We start from the raw sequence: 15,928 nt of genomic DNA on the forward strand, positions 1-15,928 counted from the left end.
AGTTAAATTTTTATAGATGAGTTCATAAAAACGAGGGATAATCACATTAAATGGAAAACCAGTTCAAACTAGACTAGTAATCATAACTTGTCAATATCTATTATCATCTAATGTGTACCTGTCTATACCACATGAGATTCGTGAACATGAACTAGAACAACTTGGTTATAAACTGGTTTTTAAGTCAACTATGCAATTATGAGACATAGAAATAATATAAACAAAATCGGCAACTGTTGAAGTATATTAATATTTAGTTTTGTGTTATTTTATAATTTAAGCAAACGCAAGTTAAATGTACATAAATGGACAAAACTTCAATTTAATCCTCCATTAGTCGCTACAAAAAACGATATCAGAGACCCATAAAAAAATATAATGATTGTTGTTATAAAATTTATATAAATATTTTTTATTGTGTTTAGGAATGACTGAATAACAAAAGATACAAAATGCAAAACTTTAGAACAGCAATATAATATTGTTATTAATTTACAAATAAACAAAAGTTCTTAAAAAGTTTTGATAAAACAGGTGGTAATTTTTAGTTAAAAGGAATATACATTAACAAAAAAAAATAATTCAGGTTTTTAACAAAAACATAAAGTAAGCATTTCACTTGATTAATTAAGTCAAACTTGTGTAGTTTCATTAGGCAAAAATTCCATATTCCATGAATATGCAAGGCACATGAATTTTATGCGTGAAAAGCCCCCCCTCTACACACACACACAGTGATTACCCTGCTCCAAGGAACGTGTGTATATCATTGTACTGTGGCATCCACATGTCCGAAGATTAAACCGGTCACACTTCGATATTGAAGTGATACCTACCTGACCCCCAGGCTTTTCCTCCACCCCTCTTCAACGTGTGCCTTGCGTGAGGAGGCTTATGATCTTAACGTAACTTTGGGTGCCCTCTGTTTTTCTTGACTGTGGTTAAGCCCCTATCTGTAGGGGTAGTACACTCTTAGCTGAGCTTTTCTCCCTATTTACTTTAATGGCTTTATAGAAGTTACTCTAACATGACTGCGGGACTTGGATCCCTAAAAAAAGGTGTGTGTTTCGAACAGAGAGCTATCGACATAAGTTGATGGAATAGAACAGCCACTGTAGCAAACCTGTCTTTTTCTGAAAAAGTTAGATAACAATTTGTAAAAAATCTGTACGTGATAAGAAAAATCCTATGGCAGATTAAAAATAAAGACGGCAATCAAGTTTTAAAACACCTCTTTACACTTCTAAGTCATCGATTAATTTTTTAAATTGTAGCACTGTGTAATCAGCCGATTTTTATTTTGACGAAAGCAAAAGTTGCGCTCTATCAATAAAACCATTTTCATTTACAGGCAATATAATACGTCTCTTTACTTCATTATCGGTGAGTTTTATGGATACTCTCGTCCTGCTTTATCCTTTTTATTCCAGATTCTTTTGTGACCGACACTAGCTCCTTCACACAAGACTTTTCTATTATCTTCCATGTTGAACCTAAACCCAATCTGTTAAACACTCTCCAGATACTGAGCTGGGAAATATCAATATGGTATGGACATAACATGGCTTTTAATTTTTTTAACACGGTCTCTATAGAAACAAGTTCTTTGTTTTGGGATCTGTACTTCACTATTTAATTTTTATGTTTTTCAAAACTGACCCTGTTTGGGAGTCATCAAAACTATCATAAATCAATATATACCTTTATGTTAATCACTATAAATAGGTACCATTCTAGGTAATCTGGTAATCTGGTTGTAACAAATATTTTTCAGGTAAATATAAAATAAAAATATTTTTCAAAAATCTAAATCATTTTATAACATTTTTAATTAACATGGAACTGTCTTTATTGTTGAACAAAAAATGTTAAACTGCTGGAAAATTAACATTTCTGTGTAAAATTTGCAGTGCACATGAACTTTACCAAAAGGATTTACTGTAAATATTTTCTTGATCATAGGGTAACGGGTACAGTTGTTGGCCGGTCACTAGTGATTGGCCACTTTCATAAAAATCCGAAATAATAAGATTTTCAGATACTTAAGAAAATAAAGTTATTTGCATTGAAATTTGGCAACATTGCTGTATATTTCGTCTAGCTATCATCTCTCTCAGTCTCAGTTAATATTATCTAGTTGTTACAGTGTGTGTTGTTCGAGGCTTAACAGGTGCTTCCAGTTTTAAAGTTTTTTAAAGAATTTGTTAAGGAAGGAAGTTATCTTGGCTAATAGTATCATGTATCTGGGTATATTATTTTTTATGGCGATTTAGTGGCATACATCTTACATTATCAGTGGTTTTAATAGTAAGGTTATGTATTTTTGGCGGTAAATTTGAGTGGCCAAGCACTGTATCGTAAATATGTCAAATATTTCAAATTTGTGTTAATTTTTGATACACATTATTACTTCTAAATAAAATAACCTGAGTTTTTATAAAATTTGATGTTTCATTGCTATCAAAAAAACCTTTACAAAATATTTCACTTTAAAAGATTCCAAACTACAATTTTAATTCAATTGGCAATTCCTAAGTGGTCAATCAATGTACCCGTTACCCTACTGTAAGAAAAGATTTTTTTATATTTTCATTACTAGAGCAATTTACTAGAGATCGTTGTGTACTGTTCTGTTTGATCAGTGCCATTGTTATTAAAATTTTAATTAAAATAAAAGCACCTCAAACAACTCACAATAATTAATTTAAAATATGAGAGTATGCACAAAATATTATTAAAAAAATTATCCTTGTAACCTTAATTATTTCAACAGTTAAAGCAAAGGAGTTAAAACAATATCCAAATACGAGTATATTGCTGAGCTTTTACAAAATTGCTGTTGTTGACTTTTATTTTTGAACAGCTTCAAAAAAGCGTAGGGCTTACAACGAAAAAGCGGAATTAACATCTAACGATTCCTTTTAAGATATTGTGTTTAAATTCGTTGCAAGGCAAAACAATTATAAAAAAAATAGGAATTTACTTTACTTCATTTAAATTTGTCGGTGTTTTCTTTTGTTTTGTTTTCTAAATTATTGTGACACTTTTTTACGACGGATTAAAGGAGGTGAATGTTTTGTAAATTATTTATAGGTTGGCTGACTGCGTTCTTTTTCATTGCATTGTAAACTGGTATATTAGGTCAGGAATAGAAAAAAAAACAGCTAAACAAATCTTATACAGGTTTTTGAAGACTTTAAAAGTATAAGAGGAATAGGTGATGACACTTATTTTAAGACATACAGACTGATTTGGCTTTTTTTTAAACAATCAAAGTGAAAAAATCATTTTTTGCCTCCAAAAATATTCTTTTATCAATTAAAAAAAAAAAATATAAAAGTTGTAGACCTTAAAAAGTTCGTTAATTTGTAAGTTTCTAAATTAAAATACATAAACAATTGTCCCAAATAATTGCTAAAAACCCTTATTTTGCAGTAATTTGACATATAATATGACTACTTGAAATTATGGCATTTAATAAATTATTAAAGTGTCCTATTATTAAAGTTATTCAAGTTGTTTATTCCAAAGAGCGATTATTTAAACATTTCTACTTCCCAAACAGTGACTGAGGCATTTAGCAGATCGCAATCGATTTTTTGAGGCTTCAATTTTAAGATATATTAAAAAAAAACCGATATTTTTTACATCACGATTAAAAATATTTTTCGATTGCAAAAATGGACTAAGATAGCAATTTTATTTTCTTAAAATCATATTTCCTTTGTTTATTAACAGTAAGAGCTGAAAATTAAACTAATTATAAAAAAGATCTGAATTTTATGATCCAGTTTATTTCTGTCATATACCTAGACAGAATAAAACGGTAAAATGCATTGGAATCATGGTACTCGTAATATACAGCCTATCGAGCTGCGTTCTTTTAGAATTAAACGTCAAGTTGGAACGCGGGAAAGAATTTGCAATTTCTTAGTTTATATAGCACGCAGAAGCTTGATTTTTTTTAAATTGCAGTAGCTCGATACAATAATATGAACCATGCTATTTCCACCTTCCGATAAAATCGGAAAATCCCGAAAAAATCGGTTAGTTAAATTTTTCCATCAAAAATTTGAATTTTACTATTATTTCGTAAGAAATATTTAAAATTTATTGATTAATGTTTATTATTTATATAAATATATAATATTAATTATTAATTCTTCTTGTAAATTACAAAAAGATTTATTCTAAAATTTGTGTAGAAACTTAATTTAATTGAGTTATAAATTTATTTAAACACGTAATTTAAATTAGCACACTTCGAGTATTAATTTTTTTTATTTATATATGCCTAAACCTCAATGGGTCATTATTGTAGAGCAATTAAAAGTTTTACAATTCATTTAGTATATTCATGGAAGTATGATGTCAAAGTTTTCCTATCAGTTCCGTCACTTAATATTGCTTGTAAGGTATCTTGTAATTTATATTGTAGTCTTTTCATGCAATATAAAGGATACTCTAGTAAAATATTGCGCACACTGAGTACTCATACGTAGCATTGGGGTTTTAGTTTACTCTTCAGCAGATGTTTATGGGTGATAGCGGTGTGATCTCTTCTTAGACGAGATATGATGTTTTGATGTAAACGCTTATTTGGAGTTGATGTCCAAGGGAATATATCGAACGTTTTACTTCTTGTTGTTTGAATGTTGATCGATTCCACTTGGTCTGCTAAGCATTGATTACTAAGTTCTTGATTATTAAGGACGTGGAAAGCTTCTGGTTTTACAGTTTCTGTACTCGAGACTGCTAGTTTTGACAGTTCTCTCTATAAAATATTTTGACAGTCCTATAAGTCTATAAAGTCGCAGTAATTTTTTTTTAAATATTTTATTTATTTATATTTTTATGTTAAAGATTTTTAATATTTAAAATAATATTTAGATTGTTAAATTATTTAATTTTATAAAATAAGTCTTTCTATGTAATTTGGCGATTTCAGAATTCATGTTGACCTAATAGTTTACGCGTAGTAACATTGTAGACAAAAACTTTCTGGGATAAAAATTTGCAAGCACACTTAGCTGTTATTATAGTGGTAACCCTTGAGTAGCCGGGTGGGGTCTGTGAGAACAGCGACAATTTATTTCTAATGCATCACTGCTTATTTTATGTCGGAGTGCGCTGCGTTCGTTAGTACATTTCCATCCAAATGCCAAACAACAGTCAACAACGGGATTTGCATTAGTGTATAATAGTTCCCTAGGGATTTGCACTTTTGGTCTGTCAGACTCTACCCGACTATTCGAGTAACTTTTGTGGGTTACACAAGTAAATTTATTTTCCCATTTTTTTGTGAAGTATAACCTACATAGAATAGTGTGAAGAAAGTGACCACATCACAGACACAGAAAACGAATGGGAGGAAGAATTGGAAACAGAATTGGAGAAAGGATTGGGAAAGAAACATGCAACTTTAAAATATTTTGAAAAAATACAGAAAACTGGCGGCTTTTTTATTATGCAAAAGATGGGGTATCCTGGAGAAAACATACGCTCCAAAAAATGTTCGGACAAAAAGTTCTATATTAATTTTATACTTAGTAGGTTCAAAAGGAAATGTTAGTCAAGCAGTTGTTCGAAATGTTTTATTGATGATAATATTTTTAAAACCATGGTACAGAATACAAACATCTTTATTTCTACACTAAAAAAATTACGCAGATCCGAATGTAGCCAGAACTACAGATACTGTGGCAATAAAGGCGCTAATTGGTCTATTATACCTAGCTAGGGTTTTTAAAGCTAGTCACCGAAATTGCAAAGAATTTTGGGTTGCTCATGGCTTATAGGCGATCTGAATTATTGCTACATTGCTTGCGTTTTGATGGCGTCAATACTAGAGAAGAAAGAAGAACCATAGACCAACTTGCACCAATATGAAACGTTTTTACCCAATTTAATCAGAAATTCAAACTTAATTACGTTTCTGCATCTTACTTAACATTAGATGAGATGCTTTTTACATTCCGTGGACGTTGCGGATTCCGCATGAACATTCCGAATAAGTCAGCCAAATATGGCATAAAAGTATTTTCCTTATATATTATTTTTTTACTAGCCAAATGTTTTTACACGGTAAATATGGACGTATACGTTGGAGCTCAGCTACCAGGGCCATAACGCGTTAGTGCTAAAACCATTAAATTAGTGGAAAGTGAGCCTGTGTTTGGATCGTCTAGAAAAATCACCATGAATAATTGGTTTACGAAGTTACGAAATTGTAAAACGCATGCTAGAGCAGCACAACATTACAATTGTTCGAAAAATTCGAAAAAATAAAGGGGAGATTCCAAAAGAAATTCTTGATCCCAACAGACCACAGTACTCGTCTATGTTTGTATTTTCCAAATCCATTACTTTAGTGTCGTATATCTCATAGAAAAAAAAGTCGTGACGCTGTTATCATCTTTTCACTATAATGACTCGATTGATGAAGATTCTGGAGATGCCTGTAACCTCAATATTATTACTTTTTGTAACATAACAAAATCGGGCGTTGATTCAGTGGATCAGAAATGTACGGCTTATAACGTAGGCAGAAAACCGAAGACGGCCAATGGTCATATTTTATAATTAATTTAACATTGCAGGCATAAACTCTCACGTCATATATAAATGTAATGCAAATGAAAACAATCTATTTCGGGAACGAAGATTGTTTCTAAAATCAATTTGCTTAGCTTTGATAAGAACATGCTAACCAGAGCAAGAGACCATTATTTACAAAAGAATATCAGAAATATTACCCAAAAATTAAGTGGAGCACATGCAGATCCAGTGCCTCCGTGTCCAAATACACGAGGTCGTAGCGCCTATTGTCCAAATCGTAAAACATGATATTTTTCTGTCAAATGTCAAAAATGGCTATGCTTAGAGCATGTTATACCGAGTTGCGACGACTGCAATGAAAATTAAAATTAGGATTAGAATTTTGTTTCTTAAATGTAAGAAGAACATTGTTGTTAACTTTTTTTGCATTTTTTTAAAGTTATTGTTTATTTTATCATTGGGTTTAAAATGGTTAATATGTATTAAAAATGAAATAAAAAAGATTGTACATATATTAAATAGTTTTATTTCAATCTTTTCTAATGTATTGTGTAAAATAAAAACTGGGCCTCACAGACCTCACCAAACTGTTCATGTAATTTGCAATTACCCTATTACTCAAGAGTTAAAAATTTTTTCCCCGTGTAAGTTAAGCAGGAATACTGAAAACCTTATCTTTGCCATATTTAAACAAACTCCCAATAATAAAACTTTGTACGACGCTGTAAAGGCCAATGGAGAGCTTTAGTATACAAAAAATTCTTACCTAACTATTTAAAAGACACGAACTTGTTTCCAACAATTATTTTCAAAGTCCCAAAAGTGTCTTACACATCCCTTTTTCAAATCCGGATATGTCGCTAGTGGCGGATGCGCTTCCGATGGACTGAACTTTCACGAAACGAGAAGGCGCCAAGGCTGGAACACTCGACGGCAAAGTTTCAGTAGGCAGGAAATTAATTATGCGATATTGGAATGAAGTTGCTAATAAGCATCGTCGTCCTCGATGACATTCTAGGAAAGGACGATTCCTTCCTGCGATTGCTCATTTAAACCCTTCCTGACTGACTGCCGGCGAAACGGAACTTTTCTTTTTTCTTAATTCAGCGACCTTACTGATGGTTGATAAAATTGACCTAATTTTAAATCAGTTGCCGGAGGTAGTGAATTTATAAACGATTTTAGATTACACCGTTAGGTTAATTAATAGTCTATACATGTAAGCATAAATTTAATACCTATTAAATACCAACGATGCAAGTAATCTTTAAGTAATCGGAAAACAGGAAAATTGTAATTTTAATTAATCTTAGTAAATAGCCCAATAAATTACAATTATTTATATTATTTTATAAACGATTCTTTTTTACATATTGTTTGGTATGAGAACTGTTTCAGTTTTATTTTCTTAGCCAATTAAAAAAAATAATAAGACACGGGTGATTATGGCATCTATTAATAACCACCTACATGTTAAGTTACTTGAAACTGGTCAAAACTCCCTTTATTCTGCATTAAGAGAATAAGAAATTTCAAGCATCATTCTATAACTTGCCTTATCCATCGCGTCTATCATTCCAAAACTTATCTTGTCCGGGACCATTAGAAACTCAAAAACTCAGTAGGTCGTATGCATCACTCAACAATTATTATAATATCCATTACACGAACGACTTAAAAACGTTTTGTGCTGTTGTCATTTCAACACTCCTTAGATAAAAATATTAAATATTTAATAACAGTATGAATAATAATGAATCATTTTGTTTACCCGTGGAGCAAGGCAAAGTGCCAGAGATCCTACAAAATGGACGAAAAACATAGCCATATTGAAAAGATAAAGAATACACGTTTCTAATTTGAACATTTTTTAGGTTATGTTTTTGTTTCTTTTTTCATAGATAGGAGCTTTAACAACTACCTGTTTTTCCAAAATGCCATACTATTAAAGATATTCATGCCCTACTTTGTTATCTGAAAACGAAGACTAAACAAAACAACTTTAACTTGAAATATAATGTCTGTCAGTGTCTCTTCAAGATCTAGAGCAAAAAAAGCATGTTTACCTAAAAGTTTGGTAGCTATCAGATACTTTGTAAATATAAGAGAAACGAATGACTTCATAATACAGGTATGATAAAAAGACATTTAAAAATATTAAGTTTTCAAGGACCGTATTCAAAGAATTGGTCGCATTTTTTTAACAACCCGGCTCTATCCCATAACAGAATCGAGGTGGTTTAAGACAAAAATCCCTTTATGCTCAAAAGAAACGGGCAGTCAAAGTGTTTCTTGAAAAATTGCAATGTTTTGTTGTCCAGTATTGTAGACAAAAAAGTAACCAACAGTATTTGGCTTCTGATTTAACCATTAATAAACTGCTTACAATGTCTAATGATCAAACATTTGAAAATAATTTGAAAGTTGAAGTTTTTACCCTTAAAAAATTAAAGGCGCCTGTCGATACAATGAAGATTTTAAAGTAGACGGTAAGTTAAACTTAATCCCAAATTATATGCAAATTGGTCTTTTCCGAAAAATTTGCGAGCGTTTGTCCTATTTTGAGCTTCGTTTCCTGGACTATTAGTATCTTTTCTGGACTTTTCTATCCTGGACTATCAGCTGGACAGTAAAAATTTGATATCTTTTGATTCAAGTGACCTAACGACAAAAAACAAAATGCGTTCTAAAGGTAAGGAGTTCAGGTTTCGTATGTAATTTTTGTATTTTGCCTCAAATAAACTCAGATTTTATAAAGGTGTTAAATAAATAAATGTGGCGCTATTTTTGAAATTTTTTGATTCTCATGATATCAATACAATCTATGTCTTTCATTGACTGGCCACCAAAGGAACCAAACTTCTGCTATAAACTAAACCTATAACCGGCTTCTTGGATACATTTTCCGTGACATGCGATTGTTTGTGATGTAAAACATGACATTATGTGTTTTTTATTCATATTTCAAATGCCACAAATTTGTTGTCGTAGTGAAAATTTTACTACGACTGGTCAATTAAAGTGATCTATTTTATTGATCATACGATAATTGTAAAAAATGGCAAATATCGCAGCATGTGTATTTATTTAACACTTTTATAAAAACTAAGTTTATTCTCGGCAAAATAAAAAAACTGAACATTGATTTCGCGCTCGTAACTGTCATCGACGGTCGCTTCAAGCGTTTTTTCTAAGAGAACAGTTCATTCTACACAAAAAGTGCTTTAAACATAAACATTTTGTTTAAAATTATCTAAGCTACATTTTTTATTTGAAACATTTTTTTTACAACGTACAGATTCTTCCTAAAACGATTTTTTCGCGTTTTTATCTTCCTACGATGGGGGCTTTAGGGGGAAACCCAGAGGTAAAAGTGCTAAACTTATTTGTATTGTTGTTGGGGTCCCAAAATTAATATTTGCTGGAGAATTCAGCTTGTTAGTATGATTTTTAGGGGTCAACTCTCTGACGACTGGACTAATTATTGACTGCAAAATTTATATTGGTATCATTTAAATTCTTATACCAAATAATCTAATTATAATTACCTAAACTTTACGAAGTACCAACGTTAATTTATTTTAAGCTATTTCCATTAAATTGTAGTTAGTGCACGCAACAAGAACCGTTACTCTTAATCAACTAAGTAGATAAATACATTCACTTCAGTACAAATCGATTCGGTCAAACATTTTGGCACATAAGATGTAATTGACGTCCCTTCTGTTTTCCGCTTTGCTACTTCGACTTGGACGCGACGTTGCGTCTTTATGGAACATTTGACTCGAGATTTATGATAAAACTTTCTACCAAGTTTTAATTTAATATTGTTGCCTTGGTTGGTTAATTACAAGCTTTAGTGAGAGAAGGTAGAAAACGATGACAAGTTGAAGTTGTTTTTGAGAAATTGGAGTTGTTAGAGAAATGAAAATAATCTCGAAAATTGAAGGAATTGCTGGCTCGGAGCTATATTTCAGTTTCGATAAGTCTGGACACTTAAAATCCAATGAACTTGGGAAGACGGGGTTTTTGTTTTATAAGCCTGATCGATATGACTCGAGAAATATCTTTTATTATTCTAATTTTAACAAAAAATAATGGTTCAATAAACTACATTTTTATTTTTAATTCATTACAGGCCCTGGACAAAATTACTAGTTTTTTTTCTTTTGGTACCTATTGGTTTTGAATATTAGCGATATTTTTTTATTAACTCCACTTAAAATTACAATCTATCCAAAAATAAAGAACAATAAGTAATTTGTTTGTTTACATAGCCTGTAGGAGCCTCTTCCAGAGAGTTCCAGAGTTCCAATAAAATAATAAAACACAATCACAACTACATATCACATAATTAAGGTAGAATTTAAAATACAGTTGGTTTTGCTTAAACATTAAATCTGTTTGGTAGATTATTTGGTTTAAAACGTTTCAGCTTACGCACTTTATTATTGTTATCGAATAACCTCTTCACGAGTAAATTGTTGCTCTTTTATCGTTTCACCATATTTGACACTGCTCCTTGTTACAACTTCTTTTACCGAAGGCAGATCTTTTTCTAAAAAGGATGTAACGTATGTGCGGTTTGTTATCCAATGTTAATTTAGAATTTTGGCCAATCAACCAATACATATGTCTAAATTTAATGCCCAGTTGTTTTCTTCTGGTAAAGATGCACTTCTGCCAGGCTAATCGTTTGTCAAGATGGATATCTAAGTATTTTGTTTCGTTCGCCTTACTCAATTGGTTGCAATTGAGTGTGACTGAAGGACATTCACTTCGTTACATTGTGAAGGTTACATAATGTTGACTTAGTTTCATTTAATCTAATTCGCCATTTTTTTAGTTAAGTTTTTATTTTATTTAGATCTTCTTGTACATTTTCTGATGCTTTTGTGGGATTAGAGTTCATGGCCAGTATTGCGGTGTGGCATGTCGTCTGCAAAAGTAGCAACTTCTGTGTTACTGCTGAATGGGAGGTATGCAGTGAACATCAGAAATAAAATAGGTCCTAGTACGCTTTCTTGTGAAATACCTGCTTTGATAGGGTGGAGCTGTGTGTATTCATCGTGCTGCTTTACCAGGAAGTGTCTATCTGATAGGTAGGATTTTGGGAGTGGAAAAAAAGAATATGGCAATTGTTTCTTTATCTTATAAAGTTGGCGTTCATGTGAAACCTTATCGAAGGCTTCACTGACGTCTAGAAAGGCTGCTGAGAGATAGGATTTACTTTTCAGCGCCTAGGAGATTTTTTACTATTCTGTGGACTTGCTCAATTGTTCCATGCTTTAGCCCGAAATACTACGAGACTGCAAACTGAATACTGAGAGAATATAAGGTGGTAGATTTTTCAATTATACATAGGATCGAAATTCGGTTTAAAATAAGTTCGTACCAATAAACGCATCTACCAAAGGAGATGAATTTTTCTGTTTCAATAATGGTTTGTAAAATTTTCAATTTCAAGAATTTTAGCGATCAAATTACTGTTATAACATCCATATTTTAATAGAGACTCTGCCAGAATGGCTTGATTTGGTAAAGATACCATGGCTTTCAAACATATTTTAAGAGCTTTATACTGTATTCGAACAAGAGTAAATTAAATGGCCAAATATATGGCCTGGGAGGACAAATTCGTTAAACTTCCCGTGCACGAATCGGTATAAATAAAGTGTTATGACTCATTTCGGCCTATCCCAGCCTCATCAGACACTTGGGCTCATACAAATGCAAACTCGGAAAGTCCAACGAATGTCTCCCATAATTTCACCACAGTAGTGGTTAGCATGCAGAGGCGCCACCTGCTTTGGCGGCCATGAACGAAAACGATATAATAATATCGTTTTCTGTCCTCTGAGCTATGCGAAATATGTAAAAGAATAAATCTTCTAGCAAAAGCTGCTATTGCTTTGTTGATTTAAATGGCCAAATATATGGCCTGGGAGGACAAATTCGTTGTTTTACTTATATATATATATATATATATACAATCTGAATGTAATACAACGTTTTGTACAAATCTAAACAAACAATTTAAAAATTTACGATAAATATTAACATAAAGTTTAGCAACGGTATTACGAAGCATCATTTATTTCTTTGCTCAATTCTAATTATGATTAATGTTACCAATTTTTTTTCATTAATGTATCTACGCTCATGAGAATGTTCCCTTCGCTTCTTGCATACCAAAACTTTATCTAGTAGCTGTGAATGAAAACGTCTTAAGAAATTCAATATAAATTTATATTTCCTGCAGTCAAAATCCTGATTTGTGTAGGATACAAAAGCGATGTGTTGACAAAAATTGGAAATTGTGACAAAGCCAAATGTAAATTGGTATTATTTGTAATAGAACTTTTTATTTATGTATATAAGTTGGTTATACAAAACCATAAGTTTACAAATTTAAATTTATATAATTATATATTTGAATTTTATCGCCTTATCGACGGAACGCAAGATTTCCAAGGAGATTGAGATGAGTGACAGTGACAAGGGAAAATAAACATTACAAATTCATTATGAAAATTATGAACGAAAAATTATTTAACCTTATTAATAACTTTAATTGTTATTTTCTTCTTATTTGTTATTTTCAGGTATGATACCTAATATTTTATTAAAAAGTTTGCAAATTTTGTAGCAAGTAATAAATCTTTGTTATGTTTAGAGCAACTAAATTTGGGTTTTAAATATCTACTCTTAACTTTTCCAATTCTAGAGAGCTATAAAAACCATATTACATACGTAAGGAGAAGTTAATATCAACTGATAGACCGACCTATTCGCCTACCGATGGATAATGGATAAATAAAAAAACAGAATTGTTGATGAACAATATTTAGCAAGCAGCATGGGAAAACCCTTTTACACTGAAACCTAGGTTAACAGAAAACAATTATTCAAAAAAGTAAGGAACATGAAAATTGAGAAAAAAAGCTGGGAAGAATTTGGCAACGAACAAGGACTCCTCAAAAGAAGACAAAACTAATTCAACCACTCAAAAGGACTATCCTACAACTAAAGAATTATTTAAGTAATTCTTCTTTACAGCTGTAACTCCTAGAAGATTGAAGAGTCAAAGCCTTTAAACTAAATTGTACTATCTTGTTAGTTTAGATAAGAGTCGCTATATGGTAAGTTCTAAATATTTTAGGAACAATAGTTATTGAGGTTAAATTGCAATTGCTCGTTTGTCATTTAGGCACTGATGATTATTAAAAAAAAATGTTGTATTTCATATTTCATTTTTACACTTGTCTTTTGAAACTTTATTTACTTTTGTAGTCCTTTCCATTTACTATATTCATTGGGAATAAGGGAACACATTTTATTATATTTATTATTTAATTATATTTAAATATCCATTAAAATATAATATGTACTCAGCCCAACTATAGTTTACAAATGACGATTTAAAAATAAAAACTGATATATCCGAAATTTGTCACATTTCATGCATCTACTAATAAAAATAGTACACTCATGGAAAAAAATATTGAATATTTTGTAATTTTCCATTTTTTTTTTGAAAATAAATTCTGGTCAATAAAGTCGTTTATTGTGAAATAGAGTTTATACATATTTAGAAGGTTTAATCAACAATTTTAAGTTTTTATACGTACAAGGGAACATGATAATTGTGGGAGAACAGTGATACCAAGCCAACCCCGGTGATTAGTATAATTCTAAACCCAGAGAAAACTTCACTGTCCCACAGTTCCTTGCGATTTTTACTTCTTCGCTTGAAGACCCTTCGATTTAGTGGACCACCCAGAGTTTCAGTAATTACGACCAACTGATAATGTTAACGGATCACTAGGTACCCTGAGAAACCCTGTATTATTGAATATAAATTTTTATATTCTAATAGGACAACCTGTAAATCCAACAACAAACTATGTCTAGAAACAAAATCCAATAAGTTATGAAAGTCGGTTTAATATAAAATAATATAACAAATTCTTGTGTAGATTAGGTAAAATGACATAATGTATTTCAATCATTAAATACCTACATAAAGAAATAAACATTTATATACCCTAAGGATTGGTACCAACCTATTTATACGATAGGACTGGACAATTCTATCCTATCCTTAAACCCTAAAGGTTTTAGTTAGGTTAGTTATAGTTGAATTTTAATGTTAATACTAACTTATTTACTGAATACTATTTTTAAATGCAATATTAGAACTTAGTAAAATCCAATCCGTATAAACGATTTATTGCAAAAATGATTGAATAAAACTACTAAAAAACTGCGGATTAATGAGAAATTTGGTCAGTCATATTGTATATTTTTTATTTTCTTAAAGGCCTTAGCGCGTTGCCGAAACCTAGGTTTTTTAAAGAAAAAGAAAGCACAATAGTCTACTTATGGATGTTCTTCGGACTCTTATTAAGTGTCGAATTATTCGTTGGCCTAGATTTCAGCTAGCTCTATGCTGCATTTTATATTGGGTAAAATTTACCTTGCTTTTCCAAAAGTTGTTGAAAAACCATCTACCATTTCACCTTCAGCACTTTAACTTTTTACACAGAACGTGCATACTAAGTTCGTTACACTAGCACTAATATTAACGATTATTAGAAGTAATTTTTAACTGCCGGAATTGCGGCATAATCCATTTCATCAACATGACAACATTTCACTTCCCCAGTCTTCTCTCGAATGTCCTTTTTGTTTTTCATTGCTTTGCTATTAAGTAACCTTGGACGAACCCATCCATATTTTTTTTGTATACGCTGCAAAACTAGTTCTGATATTTTGGGCGAGACATGTCCATCTCGCTTTAATTCGTATCATACGCAATAGATAACTATTCTTACACTTTAGAAAAAGACCCCTTGATATGACCACAGAAATAATTCCTTTATTAACATTTTAACAGCGGCGTGCTTTATTTTTTTTATTAATATTATATTTTATTTAAAAATTTTATCGTTACAGAACCGTAACAATAATGGAAACAGAGGAGAAACTTAAACATTGGCAGACATATATAGAAGAACTGTTTGACGATCAATAGCAGCCTCCTTGTGATAATTTTTCAGAGGGTCCAGAAATAAGCAAAGAAGAAATAATGCAAGCGGTGAAGTCATCACAGAATAGCAAAGCTCCAGGACTAGACGAGCTACCAGCGGATATACTAAAGTTGATAGACGAAGATCGAATCCATTTGTTAGTAGACTTATTTAACAAGATTTATGAAAACAGTATAATTCCTGAAGAATGGCTAAGATCAACCTTTGTCCCTCTTTCCAAGAAGGCACATGCTAAGCAGTGCAGTGATCATCGCACGATCAGTCTGATGAGCCATAACTTAAAAATATTCTTCAAAATAATTCACAACAGAATTAAC

General features: G+C 31.3%; 1 protein-coding gene across 1 annotated transcript in view; it reads right to left on the minus strand.

Moving 5' to 3' along the window:
- LOC140446105 (glutamate receptor ionotropic, kainate 2-like) overlaps positions 1–15,928 on the minus strand; it is a 109,129-nt gene that overhangs the window by 44,298 nt on the left and 48,903 nt on the right. The gene's annotated exons all lie outside the window — the stretch shown is intronic.

This window comes from Diabrotica undecimpunctata, chromosome 7 (genome assembly GCF_040954645.1).
Source record: "Diabrotica undecimpunctata isolate CICGRU chromosome 7, icDiaUnde3, whole genome shotgun sequence".
Lineage (NCBI taxonomy): Eukaryota > Metazoa > Arthropoda > Insecta > Coleoptera > Chrysomelidae > Diabrotica > Diabrotica undecimpunctata.